General features: G+C 39.6%; 1 protein-coding gene and 1 non-coding gene across 15 annotated transcripts in view; one reads left to right on the top strand and one right to left on the bottom strand.

Annotated features, from left to right (window-relative positions):
• Positions 1-26,256, top strand: part of Pam (peptidylglycine alpha-amidating monooxygenase) — a 272,033-nt gene that overhangs the window by 33,789 nt on the left and 211,988 nt on the right. For 12 of the 14 annotated variants that reach the window (XM_029538822.1, XM_029538820.1, XM_029538818.1 and 9 more), the window contains exon 2: positions 23,351-23,430. The exons of 1 other annotated variant lie outside the window; for it this stretch is intronic. The gene's annotated coding sequence lies outside the window, so the exon portion shown is untranslated. Of the gene's footprint in view, positions 1-17,473; positions 17,556-23,350; positions 23,431-26,256 lie in introns of those variants that run through there. One more of the 14 variants, XM_029538811.1, reaches the window with a different exon arrangement.
• On the bottom strand, positions 15,303-15,409 carry LOC115064213. The gene has a single exon (XR_003844037.1). It is a non-coding gene; the product is annotated as a U6 spliceosomal RNA (small nuclear RNA).

Raw genomic sequence — 26,256 nt, 5'->3', positions numbered from 1 at the left:
TTTTTTTTTTTTTTTTTTTTTTTTTTTTTTAATATGGGTTCCTATGGTCATGGTTTCTCTTTATAGCAGTAGAACAATGACCAAGACAAGAGGAGTGGGACATGAGTATTTAATAGATACAGTTGTGGCTAGGGAAGATGAAAGTGTTTTGGTAATGAATAACAACAATCAATATACAACAACGTGAATGTGTTTGATGCTGCTGAATACATAACTAAAATACTTAAAATGATAAGTACTTTATTATGAATGCTTTGCCACTAGCTTGCTAAAATAGCATTGCAAGGCAATAAAATATTTTCAGTTATTTAGAGAAGAAAGTAGCAAGTCAAGTAAAAGGGTTAGCTAATTATTCATGTTCATAAATATTCCGCAGTTATTATTAGGCTAAGTTTGTGAAAAATACAATTTCCTTATCTTGTATATATCTGGGAAATGATTTGAGCATAATTTTCTTTCAGTACTTGACATGATTCTTGCAACAAGGAAAACACTCGGTAAATATTTGCTGATTGATATTTGTTTATTCAGGAAATTATAGTCATAACTTCATATGCAAAGCAATCAGCAGCATCTCAACAGCTCTTTAAGTCTACCTACATGCTCAGTGGAGGTAGAAAATAACTTTTAAAACACCATTTTAAAATGTAGTGTCAGATGTGTTAGATTATGGGAACTAAATATGTCTTAACTGTTGTAAAACATACCATGAATTTTTGCTGTTGAAATAAAGACACCACTGAGAAATGAACAATTACTTTAACTAAAAAGCTCTGTCTAGGATCAACAGCATATATTAACCACTTCTACAGAGATGTACAACTGCTGCCTCTGAGAGATACCTGAACATCTGGACACTCAACTTACTATGGTCGTAGCTTCGTCTAAGACTCTAATTTTTGTTTTGTTTTGTTTTGTTTTTTGAGACAGGGTTTCTGTTTGTAGTCTAGCTGTCTTGAAACTCCTTGTGTGGACAGAGTGGTCTTGAACTCAGAGATCCACCTGCCTTTGCTACCTGAGCAATGGAACTAAAGTCATGTGCCACCACCTGGAAAATCTGTGATTCACGTGAGAACGATTTGACTGTTATCAGGGAAGAGATCTGAGTGCTGGGGTGGGAAATTTTCTTCATAATTTTGTGGCCACTCTTGCCAAATAGAGACTTGAAGCTGTTTTCCCAGTTTCTCTAAGCAGAGGAGTCTTTGTTAGACTCTCCTAAATAAAAGTCATTTTCATTATTCTGAGCTGTGTAATTCTTTTTATCAGAAACCGCACAGCACCAGAGAAATGAACCAAAGTTATTTTTTTTTTTTCAGAGCAGTTATACTTTCTTCCATTGTTTTCTTAAATTATAATGGTTTAATTTAGAAAATTAGGAAATGTGGGAATCAAATACGATTATCTTGCAGACAGTACTTTCAAGCACTGACATCAGTTGTTTGCATATTCTAATGCTGGGTCCATGCATGTGTGCACAGGCAGAAATAAAAATCTAGGGGAGAAGACTTGATCTTGTTGCTTACTGTGTTGTGGAGCCTGCGAGCTTTCAATAGTCAGCGTTTTCTCCTCTCTAAATGCCTCTTCACAGCTGCTTTCTGAGTAGGTACATTGTATTTTAATTTATTATATTATGTTAATCACCTTTAGAGGGATTTTCAAGATTATCTGCTATTATAAATAAAATTCTAATAAAAATATTTCCTTTTATGCCCATTTCTATTTTCTTAGAGGTAAGCAGTTAGATATAAAGTTAAATAAAGGGCTACAAACATTTTAGCAGTCTGATGAGTCTGCACCCCCTTCAGAAAGGTCTTGTGACTCTATGCGTCTGTAGAAAGGTCTTGTGACTCTATGCGTCTGTAGAATGCTGTATGGGAACGTATAGTCCCCACACTCAAATGAGTCTTGATTATTCCCAACCTGAGAAATAAAAATAAGAAAATAGGGATCAATAATTAAACGTGTGTTGGTGCCATGACCACATTTATGTAATCCTGTGATCTTTATGCATGAAAATAATGAGTTTTACATGCTCTGCACATCGTAGAGAAGTGTTTGGATTTGTTCTTTATGCCTGTAAGACTCGTGTGCCAAAAGCTTATCCTCGTAGAATGTTTCTTCTATTGCTATTAATCAACCCCCGCCTCTTGGATTTATCTGTTTTCAAATTTAAGATAGACTTTACAAGTAATAAAACATTCTACAAATTTACTTGTGATTTGCTTTTGAATGGACGATCCATATGCATAGTCAATGTCCTTTTTGTTGATGTTTTGGGCACTGCTAGAAATTTAACCCAGGGCCTCCTGTATTTGAGGCAGGAAAATGACCACTGAGCTGTATTCCCAGGCCCAGATTTGTTTTTGTTTTTGTTTTAATTTCTTGGTGAGACAGATGTATTGAGTCTATCAGCTGTGCAGCACTTTGCCTTGTAGTAGATAAGTAGGTAACTTTAGATAGCCAACCTCTAAGGTCTTCTCTAGGACATGGTGGGAGTTCTTCCAAGGAGGGCAAAGCTGTAATGAAGTAGGTTCTAACAACCTACTTCCTTGCTCTGCGTTTTAGTGCAGCCCAAAGTCAGTGTCATTTTACTGGTTCACCAGTCTTGCTAATTTTATCTATTCCAAGAAGGAGGCAACAATAATGGTTCTGCTTGTTTATTCTGGTGTTCAAAACAGGGTGTCACTCTGTAACCCTGGCTGGCCTGCAAAACTCACAGAGATCTGCCTGCTTCTCTCTCTCAGGTGTTGGGATTGGAGTAGTGTGCCCCCATACCAGGACTGACATAATTGGCAGTATCAATGCACGCATGTTAATGTGGAAGGGGGAAATTTCCCAGTGTCCCAACCCTAGACCAAGAGCTAGAGACCACGAATAACTGCTGGGAGAGTTGGCCTCTCCCAGGCATGAGCCCCCTTTTTAGTTGTTCAATGCAGAGTGGTCAGCCTTGAGACTATAAACACACAAACAACAGATCAGACGCAGGATGTTACATGTATAGATCACACATACGACAGGTGTGTGCATGTAACAAATATAATCAAATAAAATGAGGTTGCATGGGAATGGCAGGAGTTGGAGGAAGGGTAACTGGAAAGTCAAGAGGAAAAGGAGAGTGTAGAAGTCAGATAATTACAATTATAATTAAAGAATAAATAAGTAGAATAGAAAAAAATAGTAAGTGGGTAATGAGTAAGATTATGGTCTTTTTTTTCCATGAAAGAGATTACAGACATTTATTATTTTGAAGTTGTAACTTATTTTGAAACAGGACTTGTGTGCATTTAAAAAGTTCACTTGTGACTTATGAAGACCATCATTAATACATGCATGTGGCTGGGTTTGGGCATGTGTTCTACAGGATAGGAAAATTGCCAGAATTATGGCCTTGAGAAACAGGCTGGTGGTAAATGAAATCTTTATTGTTATTAATTGCTCTCCAATCAGTAGTGATAAAAGACATGGATATGAAAAGTCCCGAGGCTGCAATGTTTAAGATAAATATTTACCACATTCCAGGAAGTGAATTTATTTATATAAGATGTGTTCAGCAGTTGCACAATGTTTTTTCTTTCTTTCTGCTTTATCCTTTTACTAGACATTTGACTCTAAAGGTCTTGGCTGCCTTGGGGCACTGGATGTGATGTGGGATCTCTTAAACTCTGCAAATACATCATGCATGGGGCTTCAGTTGCTACCTCCTGGTATTGTGAGGAGTTACATCGGGAAAAGCTAATGAAATCTTTATAATTTCAGATCTCCTCTTAATACGCTAGAGGAGAGCCCCTGCTTAAATACATTCTACAAACCTTATTTTTATGAAGTGAAGAACTTCTAACACGAAATTACTGTGCTTCATTATTCTTAGAAGTTAGGATGCAGCTTGGTCGTGCTTGTTCCTCAGGATGGTCTCTCAGTGACTAGGAGTTCAAGTAGCAGAAGATAATGTGTTTTCTGTAGGAAAAAAGGCAAAAAGTCTTAGGTATGTGCTTAGCACGTAAGTGAAGATGGGAACCAAATACTCTCATATACCAAGTAATTTTTGTCCTCTGAAAACACCCTTTTACATAGTGTTACATAGGAGTCTTGTCCTTATAGGAACTGAATTATTATTTCTATGCCAAAATTATGTCAAGCCTCATTTTTTCCTCAGAAAGTCATTTTAAGTTTATTTATTGTATGTGTCTATACGCATGTCTGGTGCCTGAGGAGGTCAGAGCAGGAATCAAGATTCTCTCTCTGGCACTAGGGATACAGATGGCAGGGGTGGAGCCACCACATGTGTGCAGGGGACTGAACCTGGGTCACTGGCAGGGCAGCCAGTGCTCTTAACCCTTGAACAGTCTCTCCACATCACCTAGCCTTCTAATGTGTGTGTGTGTGTGTGTGTGTGTGTGTCTGTGCGTGTGTGTGTATAACTGTTCTTAGCATGTAGAAGAGAAAAAGAATGATAGGGTGCAGTGATAGGTATGTTTATTAACTGGGGTGAAACTTTCATATATAATAGAGCAAGATATTACATTGTATCTTGTAATGGATTCGATTATCAATCAAAAATAAATTTTAAAACTTTGTAAATATGCCCTCCTTTAAATCTGAGAAGTTTTTCTTAAACGTCTAAGTTTCCTGTACTTAAAACTATTAGAAGAGATACATAGACAGATGTATGTTTAACCCACCACATAAATTCCAAAGTGTGTAGACTTGTCTGTTCCTAATGCCTCACTTCTTACAAGTGGAGACATGTTAAATTGGATATTATTGCAAAGTCTTCAAAATGTCCTAGCAGAGTACAAAATAGGTCCATATATCAATGTAATTATGTTAAGTGCAAGAGGCAAGTGTATTTTAAAGCTCAGAGAACAACGGCATGGAAATACCCTTACATAAAAAAACAGAACCGAAAACTGGTTAGCAAGTGATTTTAAATGAATTTTGATAACATGAAATGCCTTAAGTAGTTTAACAACAATTTTATACCAGACATAAACAAAATTAACTTACCGGTTTTGTGAAGTTGAANTATAACAGATCACACACACACACACACACACACACACACACACACACACACACACACTTCTAAACCAGAAGTGTGGAAAATTATCTGGCTTAACAAATTAAATGTATGTTTCCTTTTTTATTTNATTTTTTTACAATCATTGACCACATTTAAATAACTACTGACTTCTATTGGAGAAAGTTAAATAAAATTCATTATTTATTTAATGTCTTTGAATTTATAATATACTTGAAGTGGTTTCTTTATCCTTGGCCAGTTACTCCTTGAGACTTTAACTTCCTGCTTCATAGAGTTAATTTAAATTATCCTCTAAACATGAATGACTAAAACACATTGCCTTCTGAGCCCTGTCCATTGGGAGTTACTGTACCATGGTGCTAGGCAGGACCACTAAGTTCCCTGGGAGGCAAGAGAGACAGTCCTTAGCCGTAGGTGTGATGGAGCTGATGGAAGGACCTTTTCTTGCACTGCATTTGGAGAAGTAGCTTCTTAACGATTTATGTTATTCTGTTGGAGACGGGAATCATTAAGTCCAATCCAAGACAAAACATTTGAAGCATTTGCAAGATGCGGTTAGATTGGAAGATTTTCTTTACTGCTTTAAAATAAAAGCGATAGTATTACTAGATTCCCCTTAGTCTGTGTGGTTATCAATGTAGAGTTTTAAGAAGCATTACTTGTTTTGTAGAAAACTGAAGACAATTTTCTTAAATAGCCTATTGAGTGATATTTGTGGTTATGCTAACTCTCTTATAAGAAATTACAAAATTACTTCTATCTATTTACCATGTAAAATGCAACCACGGTAATCCTCATGGCAGTTCTCTTACTTCAGAGCTGTATTTCAGATTCTGATGGAGTGATTCATGAAGTTGGGAATTCCTGTTTCTGGTGTGGTGTCCACTTTTGGCACTGTGGCTTTTCCTAAGCATAAGAAATTACTCTAGACAGGGGCAAATAGGAAGAGTGTTGAAAATATGAAATGCCTTACCCAGCTCCTGTTGCATTCTCAGTTTCTTGCTTTGGCGGCTGATTTTTTTTTTCTCTTTCTTTGGGTAAAACTCAAATCACTTTTGGGAATTTTGTAGAAATAGTGAGGAGAGCTGTCATTAGAGCTTTGTCTAATCACAATATTGAGGTGCTCATTTCTTCTGTACAATGAAGACTTTAAAGATGTTTGTCAGAGCAACTCCTACTGAGTTAACGTGTGTGCACTGATGTCTCTCAGCATTGTTACCATCAGTTTTGTATCAGGCTTCCTAGCGATTTCCTTTGTTTAGAAGAGAAATGATTTTTCTTAATAGTTGCCCTTCTGACAAAGGAAGAAATCTTTGCTCCTTGTAGAGGGAATCCTAAATGGAAGGGCCTGGAACATCTGTATTCATGGCAGGCGATAGTGTTAATGTCAGAGACGTCTGCTGATTGACCTTCATTCTTGACTGAATGTCGGAAAAATATGCATAATTGGGCCTTTGTCCATAAACAAATAGCAAGTGTCTCTAGTGGAAACAGAGAACTCTATTGCCCTTGCTTTGGGTATGGAAAAGGGACTCTCTCCCAGCCCGGTATCAGAGGGTCTAATGATTTATTTTTCTTGAAATCTTCCACTTTTTATTAATCCTGATTTACTTTGTTTAATTTATATTTATAGGTTCAGAGGCCAATCATATCACACAGAAGAAATGCCTTTTGTTAAATGACCAAATACACCTTTGTTGACACACGGACATCAACAAAACATTCTATGGTCTGGTGATAGATTTTGGATTACGGTATTTGAGAGCGACCTTGAGCTGGCTACCAGGAATCAGATGGAAGTTTATAAGTAACCTTCAATGAGTCAGTTCAATGATGAGGATCTCAGCAGAGCCTGAACCCTCTGAACTGAAGTTTGAACTGTACTGACCCTTCATGAAGTCAGTCCCCGGGGCTGTCCTGCATGCACACTAGGACCTAGGACCTGGGTTTGGTGGCGAATAGTCTCAGACTCTTGTAGGCACTTCTTGGCCTCTGTAACTAGCAAGTTAATATGGTAGCCGGCCATTTGTTTACTTTGTAACTCCTGTCCCTCTTAGTAGACATGGCACTTACTTAATTCTGTGAGAGTGTCTGGAGTTAGATGATGGTTTCCACTATTGTTTTAGAATTACTGTTAGCATTGTGAAGGTTTTGAGCAGTCACATTTTCAGCAGTGATAATTAACTTTGTCCATGTTGCTATGAGACTACTGTATGTAAAACCATTGAAAAGGACACTTTGTCTCCTGCTATGTCTTTTGTTCAGCAGCTGGCTTGGACCAACTGTAGGAGCACTCAGACCAGAAAGTTAAACTAAGTTTTTTTGAAAGCTGCATTTTTATCTTGTAAATGAAATATAACTTTTTCCCAAGTAGTTATTAGAAATGTGTGAATTTATTAGACAGAGAAATGTGTATCTCTCCAACATTGAAGTTTTAATACTATTTTAAAGTTGTTAAGTACAAATATTTTAGTAAATAATATCAGGACTAGTACTTGTTTGCTAAAAGTCATCTGAATCGCATGGAATTGGCTGAGAACCTCATCTGGCAAATATTGATGATTGCCATAAAAATCAAACATTTTAACCTCCCTTTACTGTTGGAATTTTTGTAGACCCTTCACAGTGACTTTAAGAGCATCAGTACTAAAACCTAATTCTCAATTTCTGGGTGAAGATCCACCATGGTGAATAATTGACAGAGGTTTCTCAGCTGTCCTGGGCTAATACATTCGTGTGACTGTCAGTGTTAGCCTCAAATGGAGTCCTGCGCCTTTTCTTACTGCCATACTCTTTGCAACCAAACTGCACATCAACCCTGGGCTTGAGCTCAGGTGACTTCTTGAGATGAGCTTATATCTGTTGCTTGGTAAGTGTTCACAGTATTTTTGGTGTTGCGATATGAAGAGCGACATTGAGGAGACTCATATTTATTTGTACGCTGTACATATTAGGGCTGCCATTTTGCCACAGAACTTTGACAAGGACGGAATATTTGCGGGGTTTGGATTTAAGGCATAACTTCTGAGTTGGAGTTCTAAATTTTGTTTATTCCCTTAGGTAATTAACTGCTTTTCAGCATGCAGAGGACACGTATTATTGGAATTGTGTGTGTGTGTGTGTGTGTGTGTGTGTGTGTGTTTAAACTTAGTAGATGTCCTTTCTTTAAACTTAGGCACTAAAAATTCTCCACATCAAAGATGCCTGGGATTCCTGTTTGTGGCTAGTGTTAATCATCCTTCAGTGCTTTGAAGTTAGCTTTCTCCTGCCTTTTTCTCTTCCTAACTCAGCGGGGGCTCATGAATAAACCCAACTCCTCTGATGGGCATAGTATATTATTGTTCCTGCCTGTGGCTCTTTCTAATACAAACTCCATTTCTGGTGAGTTTGCTGAAATCAAATCAGTATAACAGGCCATCTTCTTTTTTCCCCCTTTCTGGTTATAAAGCTTTCTCTCAGAACACTGGGAGGAAAGCCTGCCTGGCCGGTGAGCAAGTGAGTGAGTGCTTTGGGGAGAGTTTTCTGCCTATTGTATTGTTTTTGTTATTTGCTGTTTTAGTTCAGGGGTTCTCAACCTGTGGCTCGGGACCCCTTTGGGGTTGCAATAGCAGATATCTTGTATATCAGATATTTCCATTACAATTCCTAACAGTAGCAAAATTACAGTTACATAGTAACAACAAAAGAACTTAATGATTGAAGGTCACCACAACATGAGGAAAGTTGAAAACCACTGTTTTAGTCTTATTACCTGCTTTGTGCTGCTTCTCACCGGCCTGCAGTTGAAGCCCCTGCCCTTTAGAACTAGATTTTTCAAGATTCCTGACTTCCCATTCAACTATATGAATTTGGTGTTGTGTGGGTAAAGGTATCCAAAAGCAATCACTTAATTTTAGAATGTGTGCCTGCTGTGTGTGCGCATTTTAAAGCAGGGAGATAAGGAGCAGGTAGGCTGGAAGGCAGCTGACTCCCTGCTGCTGAGAGACCCTGGATTTCTGACAGGAACATTAAGTTATCTTAGTTTTTAAAAGTTACTTAATCACTGAATTGGGGAGGAGTTGCTATTTTCACAAACAGTGTGTTTATAACTGATTTCACTATAGAAATGAATGGTGCCCGTATGCCCCCTTCAGAATACAGCCTGTGAATAAAGAAAACAGAATATGCTAGCTGAGTGCTGGTTGTATAATATATTCCATGTCCAAGTCAGTGTACTATGCTAGCTGGAATTTTTAAAATGTATTTGAGGAAATAAAAATAAAAAGGCTACTTTTGAAAATTTTCACAGATGTGTCACAGGGTTGGAGGTCGTGGTCTTCAGATTTGATACACCCCAATTTTGAAGGCTAGTCACTTTGAACAAGAGATTGTCTCTACGTTGTAGATTTAAGATGTGTAACATATCCTTATATTCTGAGAAGTATCAAAACCAAAACAAGTCCCAGTGCCTTGGCAACCTATTCCTTATCCGACTTATCCGCACAGTGAGCTCCTCCTGGGCCTCGGAATCCACACAGAATGAATGGCAAGAAGGCTCCACTACTTGGCCCAGGCCTTGCCTTGTGCTGGGTCATATAAAGTTTGCAAGACCAAGGGGCCTCTCTTCCCAATGATGGCTGATTAGACCATCTTCTGCTACATATGCAGCTAGAGACACAATCTCAGGGGGTACTGGTTAGTTCATATTGTTGTTCCACCTATAGGGTTGCAGACCCCTTCACCTCCTTGGGTAATTTCTCTAGCTCCTCCATTGGGGGCCCTGTGTTCTATCCTATAGATGACTGTGAGTATCCACTTCTGCATTTGCAAGGCACTGGCATAGCCTCACGAGATAGCTATATCAGGATCCTTTCAGCAAAATCTTGCTGGCATATGCAATAGTGTCTGAGTTTGGTGGCTGATTATAGGATGGACCCCCAGGTGGGACAGTCTCTGGATGGTCCATCCTTTCATCTTAGCTCCAAACTTTGTCTCTGCAACTTCTTTCATGGGTATTTTATTCCCTATTTTAGGGAGGAATGAATGAAGTATCCATGTGTTTGTCTTTCTTCTTCTTGATTTTTTTTGTGTTTTGCAAATTGTATCTTGGGTATTCTAGGTTTCTGGGCTAATATCCACTTATCAGTGAGTGCATATCAAGTGACTTCTTTTGTGATTGGGTTACCTCACTCAGGATGACATCCTGCAGATACATCCATTTGCCCAAGAATTTCATAAATTCATTGTTTTTAATAGCTGAGTAGTACTCCATTGTGTAAATGTACCACATTTTCTGTATCCATTCCTCTGTTGAGGGACATCTGGGTTCTTTCCAGCTTCTGGCTATTATAAATAGGGCAGCTATGAATGTAGTGGAGCATGTATCCTTATTACCAGTTGGAACATCTTCTGGGTATATACCCAGGAGAGATATTGCTGGATATGCCGGTAGTACTATGTCCATTTTTCTGAGGAACCGCCAAACTGATTTCCAGAGTGGTTGTACAAGCTTGCAATCTCACCAGCAATGGAGGAGTGTTCCTCTTTCTCCACATCCTCACCAGCATCTGCTGTCTCCTGAATTTTTGATCCTAGTGATTTTGACTGGTGTGAGGTGGAATCTCAGGGGACAAATCCAAGGTTTGGGGAAGCAAAGTAACTGGTTTAACTGCACAGAGATTGTATGCAGTAGACTCCATGGTCGGTTCTAAAAGTCCTTTGAACTTCACCTCCCTTTTCACATCTGGAATTCGGGAATCTTGTTAGGACAGGGGAGGAGGGTGACATGGTGAGTTCTTGGATAGTCTTTTGAGAGTCTGAATGGGTAATTATTGTTTCCACAGCATCTCAGACAAGCATTGGTTCTGAACACTTCGTAGTCTGTTCTCCTTAGCTGAGCTTCTCTACCCTGTTCATTTACCTTCAGTGCCCAGTCTGTGTATAATTAATATTTTACAAGAATGCATTTGCTCTCTGACTGCAGCACAACAGCAACAGGACACTAAATTTCTAAGAACCTCCCCTTGTGCTAGAATCTGTAGTTTTCCATACAGATGACATTTTCTACCTGACTTGAGGTATTTCTAATGAATGCTTCTGTTTCTTGAGCACGCCATCCCTGACAGTGACAGTGACGGTGACGGTGACGGTGACAGTGACGGTAGCTATCTCGTTCCTCCAATGCACTGTTTCTGCTTTGGTTTTAACTCACTTATTCTGGACATGGCCCCTGTTGACTGGAGTCCTTACTTTCATCTTCCTCTCCCCAGTGTAACATTATAACTGACCTACTGGTGTTTTAACCTGATATGGGACTTAAACAAACTTCCTCATAATTAATATCATTAAGCTGTATAAATTGTGCTTTAGCTTTCAGAGGAAAAATGATAAAGTAAATGAAGGTAGTTCATTAAAATGGGCTGATCCACTACAGGAATCCCACACAGCATATGACAGGGGTGCAAAGGTTGGGATATTCTTTTCTAAGAGCAATGTTTGATGTATGCTGCTTCGATTGACCTTTAGGAAGTCACTGACATGAATTGGGAACTGCCAGTAAACCTGCTTTAATCAGTTAAACAGAAGGGAATCCAGCATTGTACCACAGGCTGGTTGATTAATTTAAATCCAGAGATACACAGTCTTCTTGAACGCCCGCCTGTTGCAGGGTCCACACACAGAAGGGTTGCTATTCAGAAGCACTGAGCCCAATCTGGCTGTCAGACCCTTTCTGCTCTGCTGGACCTCTTAGGCTGCAGGCATCATCCTTAATCCCTTAGTGCCAGCTTCAATTCCTATGCATGCTCTGTATTTCCCTCAGTGTTCTTTATTTGTATCCTAGGGAAGAGGTATTTTAAAATCAGACTAATCGAAGGGCTCACATAGGAAGCTAGCTTCAACTAGGTTCTTTAGGAAAAAAAAACATATTAGAGCTTAATCCCCCACTTCTGAGAATCATAATCAAAATTAGAATCACGAAATGCCGAAATAAATTTTAGGCATTAAAGTAAGCCACAGTGTATAATTCCTTGGCTTTTAGATTCAAGACACTAAGGGCCGTGCTATCTGTGTTCAGTTTAGGATATGGGTGTAAGATGCTGGACTCTTGAATGTGTTAAAAAGTACAGTAAGGAGATAATCCTTGACCTTTAAATGAAAGCAAAATTTAAATTCTTTGAGGATAAAAGGGAGTAGCTTCATTTCTTTTGGACTGAGAAGTGGCCTCCAGAGGTTCCTGCTGAACCTTCTGCACTCACAGGCACTGCATGCATATGGCGCACAGCCATCCATGCAGGCAAAACACTGCTACACATACTCTGAGGGGGCCCACCTCCTTAGAGGTGAAGGGGAGGGGGGAAAGGGGAAGGATTGAGGGAGGGGTAAGTAGAAGGGAGCAGTGAGCAGGATGTAAAGTGAACAAAATTTAATAATAATTTATAATAAAATTAATAATAAAAACTAATAAAAAGTTAAAACAAAAAAAAGCAATTAATAAACCCAAACCCAACCAAACCACACACATACACATACGAAAGAAAAGATTTCTTACATGGGCCGGTCTATCTGGCCTACTTGCAGAAAAGGTAGCTATTTATTAGAAGTAAAAGTCCAAATGAGAAATACAGTGGGAAATCAAGGGAATTAGAAGTTGCGTGGTAGAAATGGTAGAATCTAGTTGAACATTTGTTTTTGGTTGTTTTGTTTTGTTTTTATCTTTTGATTTTTTTTTTCCAAGACAGGGTTTCTCTGTGTAGTCCTGGCTCTCCTGGAACTCACTCCGTAGACTAGGCTGGCCTTGAACTCAGAAATCCACCTGCCTCTGCCTCCCAAGTGTTGGGATGGAAGGCGTGCGCCACCACTGCCCGGCTTGTTTTCATCTTTTGAAAGCAAAATTCATATTGAGACCTTAGCAAGGCACACAGGGTTCTTTCTTTTAAAAATCTTAAGTAAAAGTGTTAATCATAATTACCTTGGAAAGTTGAAAGTAGGATTATGAAATTCGTGTTCATTCACTGTTGACTGAGTGAACGCTCTAGGTAGTGACTAGGAAGCATGTATAGACTCTACATTTTCAGAAGCTTAGAGGAAGTAGGAAAATTGCAGTAACTGTTCATCTTTTTTTTTTTTTTTTCATTGTTACTTGCAGGGGAGGAACAGCACACTTGTTAGGTACAGACTCTACCAGTGAGCAGCAGTCCTAGGCCCACAAAAGAATAAGGGCGGTTAGTGAGATAAAGAACACCAGCGATGTTGAGATCCAGATTTCTGGTTGGGGAGAGAGATAGGTCTTGGTGGGTGGGCAAGGTTTCATTGATAGGAAGAGATGAAAGTACTGTGGAGACAAGGTGGGGGGGGGGGGAAGGCAGATACATACAGACTTTCCCAAGAAGGAAGCAGCGTCCATTTCTAGAACCAGGAAAGCACAGGATTATTAGTGTGTTGGATTGTCTAGTGAGTTACTGTCTGAGTGTTCAGAGGTAAGACTGGATGTGTTGATGCAGTATCCTACAGGCGGAGCCTTTTAGAATCTTGACCAGTGATAAACTGGACAAAATAGTTAAAGACTTATCAAGGACAAAGTAGTGATCACGGATGGACCAGAAGAAGGTTACACTGAAGACAGAAGTCAGTAATGAGACGAGAGAGTTATAAGATGTCAGATAGAAAGACGTCAAGGGACAGGTCACTAAATTTGGCCAGTACCTCACTTTCAATATGATGGCAGGTCATAGACCTTTCTACCAGTTCTTGTACTTTTTCATTAGCTCAGTGTGGATTTCTTTTAACTAAAATCCCAAGTCCCAAATGTTGATTGTAAAGCCCCGTGCACTTCCAGTATGTACTGTGCTGACTTGGAGTTAGATAAACATCCTACCAAGAGCAGAGCAGCCAAGAGTACTGCTCCTGTGGGTTAGGGGGCAGTGTGGTATGAGTGGATTGAGGGTGCTTTGTCCTATCCTCAGAGATATGTATGGAGGAGAGAGGCCAACGGCCACTGGAGCTGACTGCTCTGACCTTAGAAATTGGCTTGAACATCCCTCTGGACTCTAACCTCCCTTTGCTTCTTTTATAAACCAGCTTGAGCTCACATCAGATAAATACACAAGTCAGGCTGAGGGCCTTGTGAGTTTCCTAACATCCGTTTAAAGGTTAGGGTGTTTCCTGGAGGCTAGACTTAGGTTTGACAAATACACTCATACTGTAAAAGGATAATTTCTCACTTTTAAGTTTTGATTTGTTTCAGCCTGGGTACCAGTGAAGCTTTCAGATATTCAAAGAGTAAGCATATTGTTTTTCTGAAGTGAGGACGGATACAAGGGGGTTCCAGCTGGAACCTGTCAGGCCACAGGAGAATCTAGTCTGTTACTGGGTAGATTTGTCTTTTCTTCCAGCTGTGCTTCTAACCTCTGGACCTTGTGCTCCTGTGGGTGGTCTAATGTGGGCATGTATTTTACCAGTTGCAGCTCTTAAGAATAAACACAAAGACAGACAGATGGTAGTGTTTTTATATAAAGTTATCAACTGAAGAATTTATGATCTGTAAGAAGCCAGTGACATTGCACTGTTGGGAGAAGAAAATTAATGGTGGAGGAAAAAGGAACAAGCATCTTGAGTAGGATACACTATGTTTAGCTGTTTTTAAAAATTAAATTGTAGGAGAATAAAAGCTATCTAAGGATTACTTGTGGGTAGGAGCTAGAGAAATTAGGTCCTTGTCTCCAAAGAAACATCTTTGGCAGACCACATAATCTGGCCACCTAGAGCCACCGGCAGGATTTATTTCTCCTGGCAATCTTCTGTGTTTTCTTTAGTGCTTTATAGTGTTAGAGATCTCGTGGGTTTTGCCTGATGTGTGGTTGTACTCTTCCTGTGATGGTTCTTTAAAAATAAATCTAACAAACTAGTTTTGTTGATGGATTGTTTTGCCTTTTTGACTCACATCTCTGGAAAGGTCAGGGCACCTGCTTCCTTTGATGTGTCTGTTTCCTTGATAACCTTAATTTACTTTTACTTCCTAGCTCCATTTAGCCAGGCAGGATTTTTTTTTTTTTTAAAGAATTGTTTGAAGCATCCTTGAACGCCTGTGATTAGTGTAGGACTTGCCCACTGAAGCTCTGATGAGCCCTCTGTGGATTCAGTTAGCCAGGGTGCCTACTACAGAGTACATATGTGGCCAGTGCCATGGGTGGCTCCATGTGTACGCTTCACTTGGTGGTCCAGTCCCCAGGAGCTCTGGAGGTGGGTCTGGCCTGTTGACACTGTTGCTCCCTCCATGGGGCTGAAAACTATGGAATGCTTCACGAATTTGCGTGTCATCCTTGAGCAGGGGCCATGCTAATCTTCTCTGTATTGTTCCAACTTTAGTATATGTGCTGCCAAAGTGAGCACTTCTAGATACTTTTCAGTGTATAGTCATATAAACAAATAGTTTGGGATGTGACTTTATAAAGGTCAGGCTAGCTTCAATGACCTTGAACTACTGAGCCTCCTGCCTTACCTCCTGATTTCTGGGATTACAAAGATGAGCTGGCACACACAGTTATGAGCATGAGGGATTGAATTCAGAGGCCCTCATGCATGTCACACAAACATTCTACCTATCAGCTATATCCTCAATCCAACAGATGTTGGTTTTTTCTTTTTTTTTTTTTTTTAAATCATGCCATATGTGTAGAGCAATATGTTTTTTACATTTAGTGTATATGGTGTGTACGCGTGCCTGAGCGTGTGTGTGTGTGTGTGTGTGTGTGTGTGTGTGTGTGTGCGCTATAGCATGCAGGTGGAAGCAAGATAACAGTTTTCAGGAGTTAGCTCTCTCCTTCCACCATAAAGGTCTGGGATGCTCAGGATGTCAGAGCTCAGTATCAAGCCACAGACTTGACCAGCCATCTCCTTGGCTCTCGGTAATACTCCTGCTTACCTACCTTCTTGCTGAACGTGGTTTGTTTTGCTTTTCAAACAGGATCTCAGAGGGCACAGATGAAAGAACGGAAGCTTGATTGGAAATCTCTCTCTCGTTAACTGACTTAATGGCATGCTCTGTTTTCCTGAGACTACATGTTACTATTCTGCTCTCATTTTTTTCCCAAGCTCTACAGGAGTGAGAACCCCCAACTTGTCAATTAAGTTCAAAAAAATACCTCTATATTTTTTTTCAGATTGGAAATTGGCACTTTTCTATTCCATTTACTGTTTTTGAAGCCACAGTCTGGTTAGACATTTGTAAGCTGTTTACTTACAAAGCAAACATTAAGAGGCAGGCGTGGCATCGTCTAAATTGAAATAGAGATAATAATAGTGCCTTTGAAAAAGCTGAGATCTAAGTATATAGTACAGAGTGACAACCTTCAGTTTTTATTGTGCTGTGATTGTCTTAAGGAAGACCTGCCCACTTACTTGCTTATCCTTACAATTGCAGTAGTTACAATAAAAATTAGATCCTGGTATTGTTGAAAAACATGTCAATCAAATATGCACGGGAGAGAAAACAATAGTTTTCATACCACAGATGATAAATTATATACTTATTAAAGTGTTGCAACCGATCAGATAAGCAGAGGATATCATTATAGCCTCAGTTTGATGCTGGCACATGGTTATTTTCAGCAATTACTCTAAACCTGGTGTTGTTAAAGAGGCTTGTGTTCTCTCTTCAGCATGGGTGGCAGAGGCAAGGAAGAACAAAGAGTTCAAAGGAAAGCTTTCAGTTCTGTGTGGTTTTCCCGAGAAGGGCATCATTACAATAGAAGTTATTCTGCCTTTGACACAGTAGACTTCACCGAGAAAACTGTAGCATCAAGTCGTGGGTTCCTGACTGATTTTTATCAGGGTGTAATAACTAGCCATTTCCCTGGAGGTGTTTTCTGTATAAGTGACCTGTTGGCAAGGATTTAGTGGAGCTCAGAGATTAATGGACCCACAGCTGCCACCTTCCAGAGAAATAAATAGAGAGAATCAGTTGTCATTGTTATCAGCATGCAGACATCCTAAGGCACAGATGTGGGCTTTCTTTTCAAAGTGAATCAAGCATTCACTCTTAAGGAAAAGAATATTTGTAATGCAATAATATTAATGCTTGTTAAGTGAGAGAATTATATATAAAGCTAGACTCCTGTTACCTCGGAGCATTGTGTATTGACCTATGCCTTCCTCGGAGCTCTGTGTGCGAAAAGGATGCTGCCAATGGAACGGTGTAATGACATTTGCCATTAAGAAGTCACGCTGAAATTAGTAATTCCAGAATTCACTGAGTTCTTCTGCTCTGCGTCACAGTTGCTGCCTCTGTGACAACCTTCCTTTCCTACTTAGCAAATCCAAGCCTGGTCGCTTGAGCCCCAGGAAGTTGTTAAAGCAATTAAAGGCGGCTGTCTCCCAGCACATTGCTCCGTTACCATAGTAGCCTCTGCCTCCAAGCCTCTCCTGATGATGTCAGTATGCATACACGGGTTGCTCAGAGCATCTACGTGGGGATGATTCATCCCACAATAAAGCCCCTCTCCTGTTGCTCTCCTGCCAGTGTGATTAGCAATGGAGGGTAAGTGCTTTGTTTCATATACTATTATAAGAATTACCAAATGTCTTTATTATTTTGCTTTAGGTTTCTTGTGTTCTAAAATATACTTCTAACTGAAACATAATATATAGGGAAATTTTAGCCAATCCCCGACAACAGGTTTATAGCTTGTATGTAAACTATTATGTATGTGTGCATATATGTATTCACATGTAGGAGTGGGCTTATAAAAATCACTGTGAATATACAATGTAGTACCTGCTACCCCCCTGATAAGCGAAACCAGCATGCACACTAAGAGCTTTCCTTTTTAAACTGTTTGCATTCCCAAAAAAAAAAAAAAAAAAAAAAAACTTAAAATCTTTTTACAGGTGTCACAGGGCAGCTAAGGCTCTTAGAAAGTATGTGAATTACACATTTTTTAACTGATATTTTATCCTGCTTAAGTGATAATAACAGAATATGGGAAGGTGTTGTTGGAAGAACACAGATTATTTGTGTTGTGAAGCTCAATGTCTACTGACAGTCATAATTGCATGCTTAAATCCGACTTCCGTATGTTTCTAGTATCGTGGAGAAGTGAACTTGGTACTTGATGAAATACTTAAGTATGAATCTCTTCCCAAGGGGGAGCACTTGTCTTCACGTCTCTGAAAAGAGTACTGTGCAGTCTCTTATGGTGTCAGGGGGGAGATTGTGAGTGAAGATTCCCTTCTGGAAGTTAGTTTTCTGTTTGAGCTTTTCTCCCCCAGACTGTCTCATCAAGAAACCCATAGAACTCTCTTCTCCGTCACCACACCAAGCATTCTGCCCATGGTTCCTTCCCTGGATCCCCAGTAAACAATTTCAGTACATCTTAAGGACTCTGGTAGTGAGTTTTAAGGAGAATAGGAAAAGGTGATTTCTAACTGTTAGTAAATAGCTTCGCAAGAGGACAGAGGCTTGAGAAGGGCTCATACGAAGACTCTACCCATCTCTTCAGGAAGCTGAACCTTCTGCTCTGTATAGAAGGCGCAGGCACATGGCTTAGTTGAAAGGGACAAGAAGTGGTTTAGACTGTTTATTTCTAGTCTCTTGCATTTTTAGAATACCGTGGAATATGGTCTACTAACTGATTTGTTTCTGGGAAATTATGTTAATGGAACATTAATGCTACATGTACGTTTCTATAAAGAGTCAGTAAGAAATAATGGTTGTAAGAGGATAAAGCCATACTAAAAGTTACATTTAGCTCCTTGGAACTGAAGGATGTGTCATAAGTATCATAAGTGTTTATTCTTTGAATTTCTCCAGTCTTGAAACTATATTAAAACAGTCTTAAATTATACTTACCCATGTGTTTGATAAGTTACTCATTAATTGCTATTAGAAACTGATTCTCAAAAATATAAGCAAACTATAGATTCATCTAGATTACAGTAGGGTAAATGTTGAAGAAATTGACTCAACCTGAACTGATACCATACTTGTAAAATCTCTTATTGAAATACACTCATAATGCTTGTGTTAGACATAAAACTAATATACTTCATGCTAAATTATATCTTATTTTTATGCTCATGTTTGCAGCAATACAACATAATTCATTGGCTAAATGAATTTACAGTTTAAAATATATATTCAGTTTCAACTTTAAAAGTTGAAAATAGTCGTTTTCCAGCTTGACCATGCTAGTAATACTCTGGGGAAAGGACCCTTCAGGAGTCCAGCCTTCTTCCTGTTTGAGTTAGAAGCAGTCCCAAGCGATTCAGGAAAAGTGATCTTTAAAACTGCCTTACGAGAGTGCCTCTTTTATTTTTATGTCATAATGAAAGTTTTAAGTTTAACGGTTACATTTGTTCTTGCTGAAGCGTGGAGGTGCCAAATCTGAAGACTTGACAGCTTGAGGTAAATGAGATATGGCATGAGGCATGGCAGAAAGATGATTATGTTGGTTCTGACTAGACAGATAACTGGAAGAAAATCCAAAAATATTCTAGGACATTGTATGGAGAAAACAGATGTGTAAATAAACATCCAGAGAAGACCGGAAGCTCAAGCTGAGAGGAGTCAGAGAAGCACCTTCTGTGATATTATGTCCCGAACTTCTAACCTGGGTTCTAGGTTTTATATGGCACCATCTGTTCTCTGGAATACATGATTCCCAGGTTAGAACAGGACCATATTCCTCTAATCAGCTTTTAGACCTCCCCCCAAAGAAGTGATCTATGTAGCATGACTGGGATGCTCCATTAGCTTCCTGCCATTTGCTCTACCGGATTGCTACAGGAGTTACAGCTTACAGGGCACACATGTCTCACCTTAGAGTTCTGTGGTTACAAGTCAACAGGATTGAGAAAAATTTCTTCCAGGAGGCTCTGAGGAAGAATCAAGTTCCATGCCCTCACAGCTTCCAAGGGCTTTGCCAGGTCATAGCCTCCTTTCCCCACTGTCAAAGCAAGCAAGAGAGAACAGATCTTCACACTGCTATCTTTCTGGTTCTCTGCAGCCAAGAAAAAAAAAAAGCTTTCTGTTTTGAAAGATGTGTGATGTCCCCTAACTTGGGTCCACTTGTATAACCCAGGACAGCCTAACCATGTTGACACCTTTAACCTTAGCCACTTGCATGGTTATTACAGAGCCAACATAGCATATTCAGAGACTCCACAGTTTTGGGCATCAGCATCTTTGTAGGCCATTATTCGGCCTACTTCAGAAGCATAACATTAAGCTCACAAATCTGATATTTTTTTACATAAAGCTGTGCCAATAGAGAACACGAAATTCTGACCTAATTCATTGAATGCCAGCCTCCTGAAGGATAATAAAATTCCTCAAGATAAGTAGTCAGGGGAAACTGAATTAGAAAGAAATGTTTCACCAACTCCTGTTTTCAAAACCCTATGTCACAGAGATGAGGTCTATAAAGTGACACTCTTCTCACTTTCATATTTTTATTGAGAGGCTAACATCAGATCGAGTTAATTAAACAAGGATGATTAGAGACTACAAAATTCTATTAGTTAAGTCATATGTGGATGAGCCTGGGAGTATTTTTAGAATCTGAAGGGTAATGGCTGGGCCACTGGAGACCCAAATATGAGAACTAATAATCCTAAGATTTGAATAACGCTGCCATTCGTTGATCTGTCAGGAAGCCATATGAATTATAAGCTCAAGCTGATGGTACTGGAAGGTTTGCCCTATGGCTTCCTAGGAAAGCCACACTATGTTCTAATGATCAATATCTCCAGGCACAGCTACAAAACACACACACACACACACACACACACACACACACACACATATAACAGTTATTATAAATCAGACCTGAATCTTAATATAGGGTTCCATACATATTAACCATAAAATAATTTATATGTCATAGTTTTTTTAAACTACGTTGCTAAGAAACTGGCAATAGCAGATGTGAGAAAGAAAGTATGGTAATGTCTTTCTTGGGCAGAGGTCCTTAGTTACTTTTGCTGTAGTTCTCTAGAGAAAAGCAGACAGAAGGAAAGCTGATTTCGGCTTATGTTCTTAAAGAAAAATTGGAAGGACTTACTAGAGAAAAACCAAACAGTCCATAGCACCCTGCTTCAAGTGCAGGGCATTGGCAAATATCTGTGCTGTAGGAAGTAGTGATTTTCATTCTATTTCATTTAGTGTCCATGGTAGTGTATGGTCTTAGGAGTCATTGAAAATGAAAATCTGAGTTTCTGTTGTTAGGGTATTTGTCAATCAAAATAACATTTAAAATAATCAATAAGAGCTGGAGAGATGGCTCAGTGGTTAAGAGCACTGCCTGCTCTTCCAGAGATCCTGAGTTCAATTCCCAGCAACCACATGAGGGCTCAGAAACATCTGTAGTGAGATCTGATGCCCTCTTCTCATGTGTCTGAAGTCAGTTACAGTGAACTCACATACATAAAATAAACAGATCTTTCAAAAATATAATCAATAAGTTATATAATGCAGAGAACCAAATAACTACTCGTCTATGAAAGTAGCTGTGGGGATTTTAAAACTGGGTGTTTTCTTCTGTTGTATTATTTACACATCTGTTCTCTCGCTTTAATGTGCACTTCTTTTCATTAACCATATAAACCCACAAACAAAGCCCAAACACCTTTACATGTGAGTTTTCAAAAGTAAGAATATCCAGTAGAATACTGATTGCTGATTCTCTCTAGTTCTAGTAAATGAGGATTAGGAGAGGATGTAATCTATTTCATTTAAAAGAAAGAAAGAGAGAGAGAGAGAGAGAGAGAGAGAGACAGAGAGAGAGACAGAGAGAGGGAAGGAGGGAGGGAGGGAGGGAGGGAGGGAGGGAGGGAGGAAGGGAGGGAGGGAGGGAGGGAGGGAGGGAGGGAGGAAGGGAGGGAGGAAAGGAAAGAAAAAAAGGAGGGAGAAAGGAAAGAAGGAAGGAAGGGCGGGAGGGAGGGAGGGAGGGAGGAAGGGAGGGAGGAAGAGAGGGAGGGAGGGAGGAAGGAGTGAGCCAACAAACAAAGGCAGGAAGAATGAGCCTCACAGAAAAGCTGCTTTCTCTGTGATGGAAGAGACTGTTTCATCTTAAAGCAGCCAATGAACAGGCTCCATTGCTTTCTTAATCCTTTTTACTTTGTTTGAAAAATTATTTTAAAAGTTTTATCTGTGGGGAAAAAAATCAGAGATAAAGGAACTAATGAGAATTCGAGTTTTAAGGGTTTGGAATCTTCTTGGTCACTGGGTGGTTGAGAAGATGGAAGGAGACTTCAAAACAAAAACTTCAAAGACTGTGAGGATAGCTTACTATTTTGAAAACTTGTCCAGAGTCTTATTTCTAGGGGGATTTTTTTCCTCGCTAGGGGGAGCCAAGTCAAGGAGCAAAGTAGCAGTTGACAGGGGTGGAGGTGGGGGCTTCTCCTGAGTCTTGGTTAGTCCAACTTCTTTGCAGATTGGAGAACTGTCACACCACCACCCATTTTTCTACTGATCCTGCCTTTGGTTGTTTTTCTTAATTATTGATGCTTTAATATTGTGTTCCTCTCTAAAATGGAATGAACAGTGAAGAAAGAAAAGCAATTATTGAGATCCTTTGTGGAGAACCTACTCTTCTGTAATGGCCTTATTTCTGCCACGCTGTGTTATGGAAATGGGATCCTACAACTGCTACATTTGCTTGAAATTAACTGTTCTAAGACAGTCTTTTGAACAGGGGATTGATGGAATTAAAGGGCCCTCTTTTTCTCAGCTGAATCTCATAGCCCGGGGCAAATAGGGAGGAAAGAATCCCAAGTGTCAAGTGTCGGTACTTTAAAGGGTTTGAAAGCACAGAAATAATGCTTGCGGTTCTTCCACTGGGACTTGCTAGACTGATGCTCTGTGAACAAGTCAAGTGGAAAAGCTTACAGAGGATTGGTTCCTGCGCCTGTTGACTGTCATAAGCGAAGTAGCAAGAAGTGAGGAGGCTGTGGCAGGGATGGAAGTTTGATTTGTGGAGGCAGCCACAGCCATGCTGGTTTCTTGAATGAGTGTTGGGTACTTTTCTTCTATGTCAAAGGTATAAGAGAGGAAACTGGAAGTTATCTGGTCAGCCTTTTGTAGTCTCAATAAAAGAGCTGTGATCACCTTCTCAAAACATAAATAGTCTCATAGCATTTATATGGTACAATTTAAGCTAAAACATGCCCAAGAAATTCAGTAGAGGAAAATGAGAGAGTAATATCATTTATCAATTACAATATTAGAGCACAAGATTCAGGTAGCAATGTTTGCCGTACTAGGAAAGTTCATCTTGGTCCTCTTCTACTCAAATGCAATCACAGTAATTAATATAGAATTCTGCCCTCACTCAGGTGAGATTCACTCATCGTAGTGCAGAATTAATCAAAGGACAAGACCATCTTTTGCTTCCAGAAGTATGAGCTAAGAGCAGGTACATGTGCATGCGCATGGAGATTGACTGACTTTTTTTTGTCATTTATTAACTATCGTTTTACCTGTCATACTAATGCTTGATAAACAGTAATTTTAGTAGAATGTAAAGCATTCACTTTGTTCTAATCCAGCTAAAGAATACCCTTTTCTTAAAATCCTGAGTTACCTGATGGCCAACCCATTGTTACCTGGTTAACCTTTTTATTGCTCAGCTCTTAATTCTGGTTAGCTAACTGGAAAACTCTGGTGGGTGATTTTTCTCCTGTTTGTTTTGCTTTGCAGAGCACTTTTCTTTTTCACAGACAACTCCAGGTATGGCATACACATCCCTCACAAACAGTTACATTACAGCCATTTCTCTTGTCTGTCTCTGGCTTCCATCTTCCTTTGAGCTTCTTGTGAATTATATTTCAAGCAAATAACTCCCATTCATGAAACAGCATCGCGCTTCATCTGGAGGCCACTGGCCCTCATTCCCCAACTACGGATTCCTGTTTGTGGGTTTACTACTCCCTTTTGAGACGATCGGAGACATTATTGAAAAGCTCAGCTAATGGACGGACAGAGTTGTTAACCAGGAGGCAGGTAGCTGGTGCAGCCTGGGGTGGGTGGGTGGGGTTGGATCCTAGGATGGTCACACAAGCAGCAACACAATGCTTCTTAAACATTTCCAGTGAAATGGATTATGGTATGGTAAACCTTCTGTGTTCATTTAGCATATCCTCTCCACCAGCTATAGCCCATGTTGGGGAAACTTAAAATCTTTACATTACATAACATTCCTACAGCTGTTCCAATAACCCATATGTCCTCTGGCCAATATTTCTCAGTTGTTGGTGCTAATATTTACAAAAGGAAGTCTCTATATTCTGTGTAGAAGAAACTCAAAAAGTTCTCTAAATGAGGTAAGAGGGAGACATACTTACCCTTGAATCAACATACAACAATTTGGATAGTTTTCTACAGTTATTTTTTAATATGTGAGCCCTGTGTGAAGTTTTTCGAGCAAGCCAAACCATTGATGCAAGACTAGTTGTACAGAAAGCATAACATGAAATTTTCTTAGCTTTAGTAAAATGTTGCAAGTTGAAATAATATTTGATTTGTCTGATCAGTGTATGCTTTATTTTAATAATCTCCTCTCCTGATTGGTTTACAGCACATACATTTTACTTCCATACGAGATACCTGACTAGCTATCTACTTTAAAGCTTTGGTCCTTGGAAAATTTTCTCATCTTCATACTAATACCAAGAAAATGGATAGTTTAATGGTTTTTAAACTTGGTGTTTATCAAAAAAAGATAACAAAAAGACCGCTGTTGATGAAATAATTCAGCTGAGTCACCAGAAATATATATTTATGCTTCTGGACACTAGTAATTATTGGATTGCAGTTATTTTTCAGAAGTGTTTGTCTTGGGTTGTAGTTTTATCCTCCTGATGATATGAATCATGAGTGAGATCTCATGTTAATCCAATAAGTTAGGTCACTTGGCCAGAGTGCTAGAACTCACTCTACATATAGTCACTGGTTTTTAATCCTTGTCAGAGAAGCAATATTGGGAGGGAGTTAAGACATGGCCGTGTGCTGAGATAAAATGGGAATACGAGGAACATGAAATGACTCTGCTTTAAACTCCCTTAGTTCTGTGCTTCCTTCATACACAACTGTGTAGCATGTTGCCTGCTTCTTGCCTCTAGTTTTCCTTTCTTTGCTTGAATAGAATTTATTTTCTTTTTGTATGTGTACATGTGTGTGCCTGAGTGTGTTTATGTGCTCTGTGTGTACAGAAGCCACCTGCAGATCTCCCAGGCACTGAAGTGGCATGTGGTTATGAGCCACCATGTGGGTGCTGGGAGCCAAACCCTGGTCCTCTGGAAGAATAGTACATGTTCTTCTGAGACATTTCTTCCAGCCCTAACTAGACGACTTCCTCCTCCTCTTCTCTTTCTCCTCCTCCTCTTCTCCTTCTCCTCTTCCTCCTCCTCCTCATTATCATCATCATTATCATCATCATCATTTTAGTGTGTATGGGTGTTTTGTCTGCATGTGTATGTGTGTACCATTTGCCTGGGTTCCTGGCGCCTTTGGAGGCTGGGTATCTGTTGAAACTGAATGAAGTTACAAACTGTTGTGAGCTGCTGTGAGTGTTGGGAATTGAACCCGAGTCCTTTGGAAGAACAGCCAGTGATCTTAACCACCAAGTCTTATCTCCAGCTCCCTTCCCCTTTCTTGAACCAATTTTTTAGAACCTCCTCTCTAGAGAATTGATATTGGTCAGTTCTCTTTGGAATTTTTCTTCACTTTTATACTAATACCAAGAAAACGGATAGTTTAGTGGTTCTTAAACTTGGTGTTTAACAAAAAGATAAAGACTGTTGTTGATGAAATAATTCAGTGAGTCATCTGAAACATATATTTGTACTTCTGGACACTGGTAATTATGGGTTTCAGTGTCCTTCCCTCTGACTGGACTTTTCCACCACGATTGGAATGAGTCACCCTTCTCCAGTGCCTGGAGCATCACATTGTCCTAACTTGTACTTTCCTGCTCCGTGCTGATTCTCTCTCATCCTCCTGACTCTAAAGCTGGAGTGTAGGACTCTGGTAAAGTCATTCTCTTAATGATCTCATCTGGTCTTGTAACTTTAAATTCCATCTGCCTACTGACAGAGTCCAAATTTGTATTTCTGATCCAAACCTCAGTGATAAACTATGGATAACATATTTTCGTATGAGGTATCTCATACACATTCGAAGTGTGATTTGTACACTATTACTGCCACCCCATACCAGAGCTTTCCCATCTCAGTCATCCAAG

The sequence above is a fragment of the Mus pahari genome, chromosome 5 (genome assembly GCF_900095145.1).
Source record: "Mus pahari chromosome 5, PAHARI_EIJ_v1.1, whole genome shotgun sequence".
Classification (NCBI taxonomy): Eukaryota; Metazoa; Chordata; class Mammalia; order Rodentia; family Muridae; genus Mus; species Mus pahari.
The sequence above is the reverse complement of the archived record's forward strand: the minus strand, read 5'-3'. Positions and strand labels throughout refer to the sequence as shown.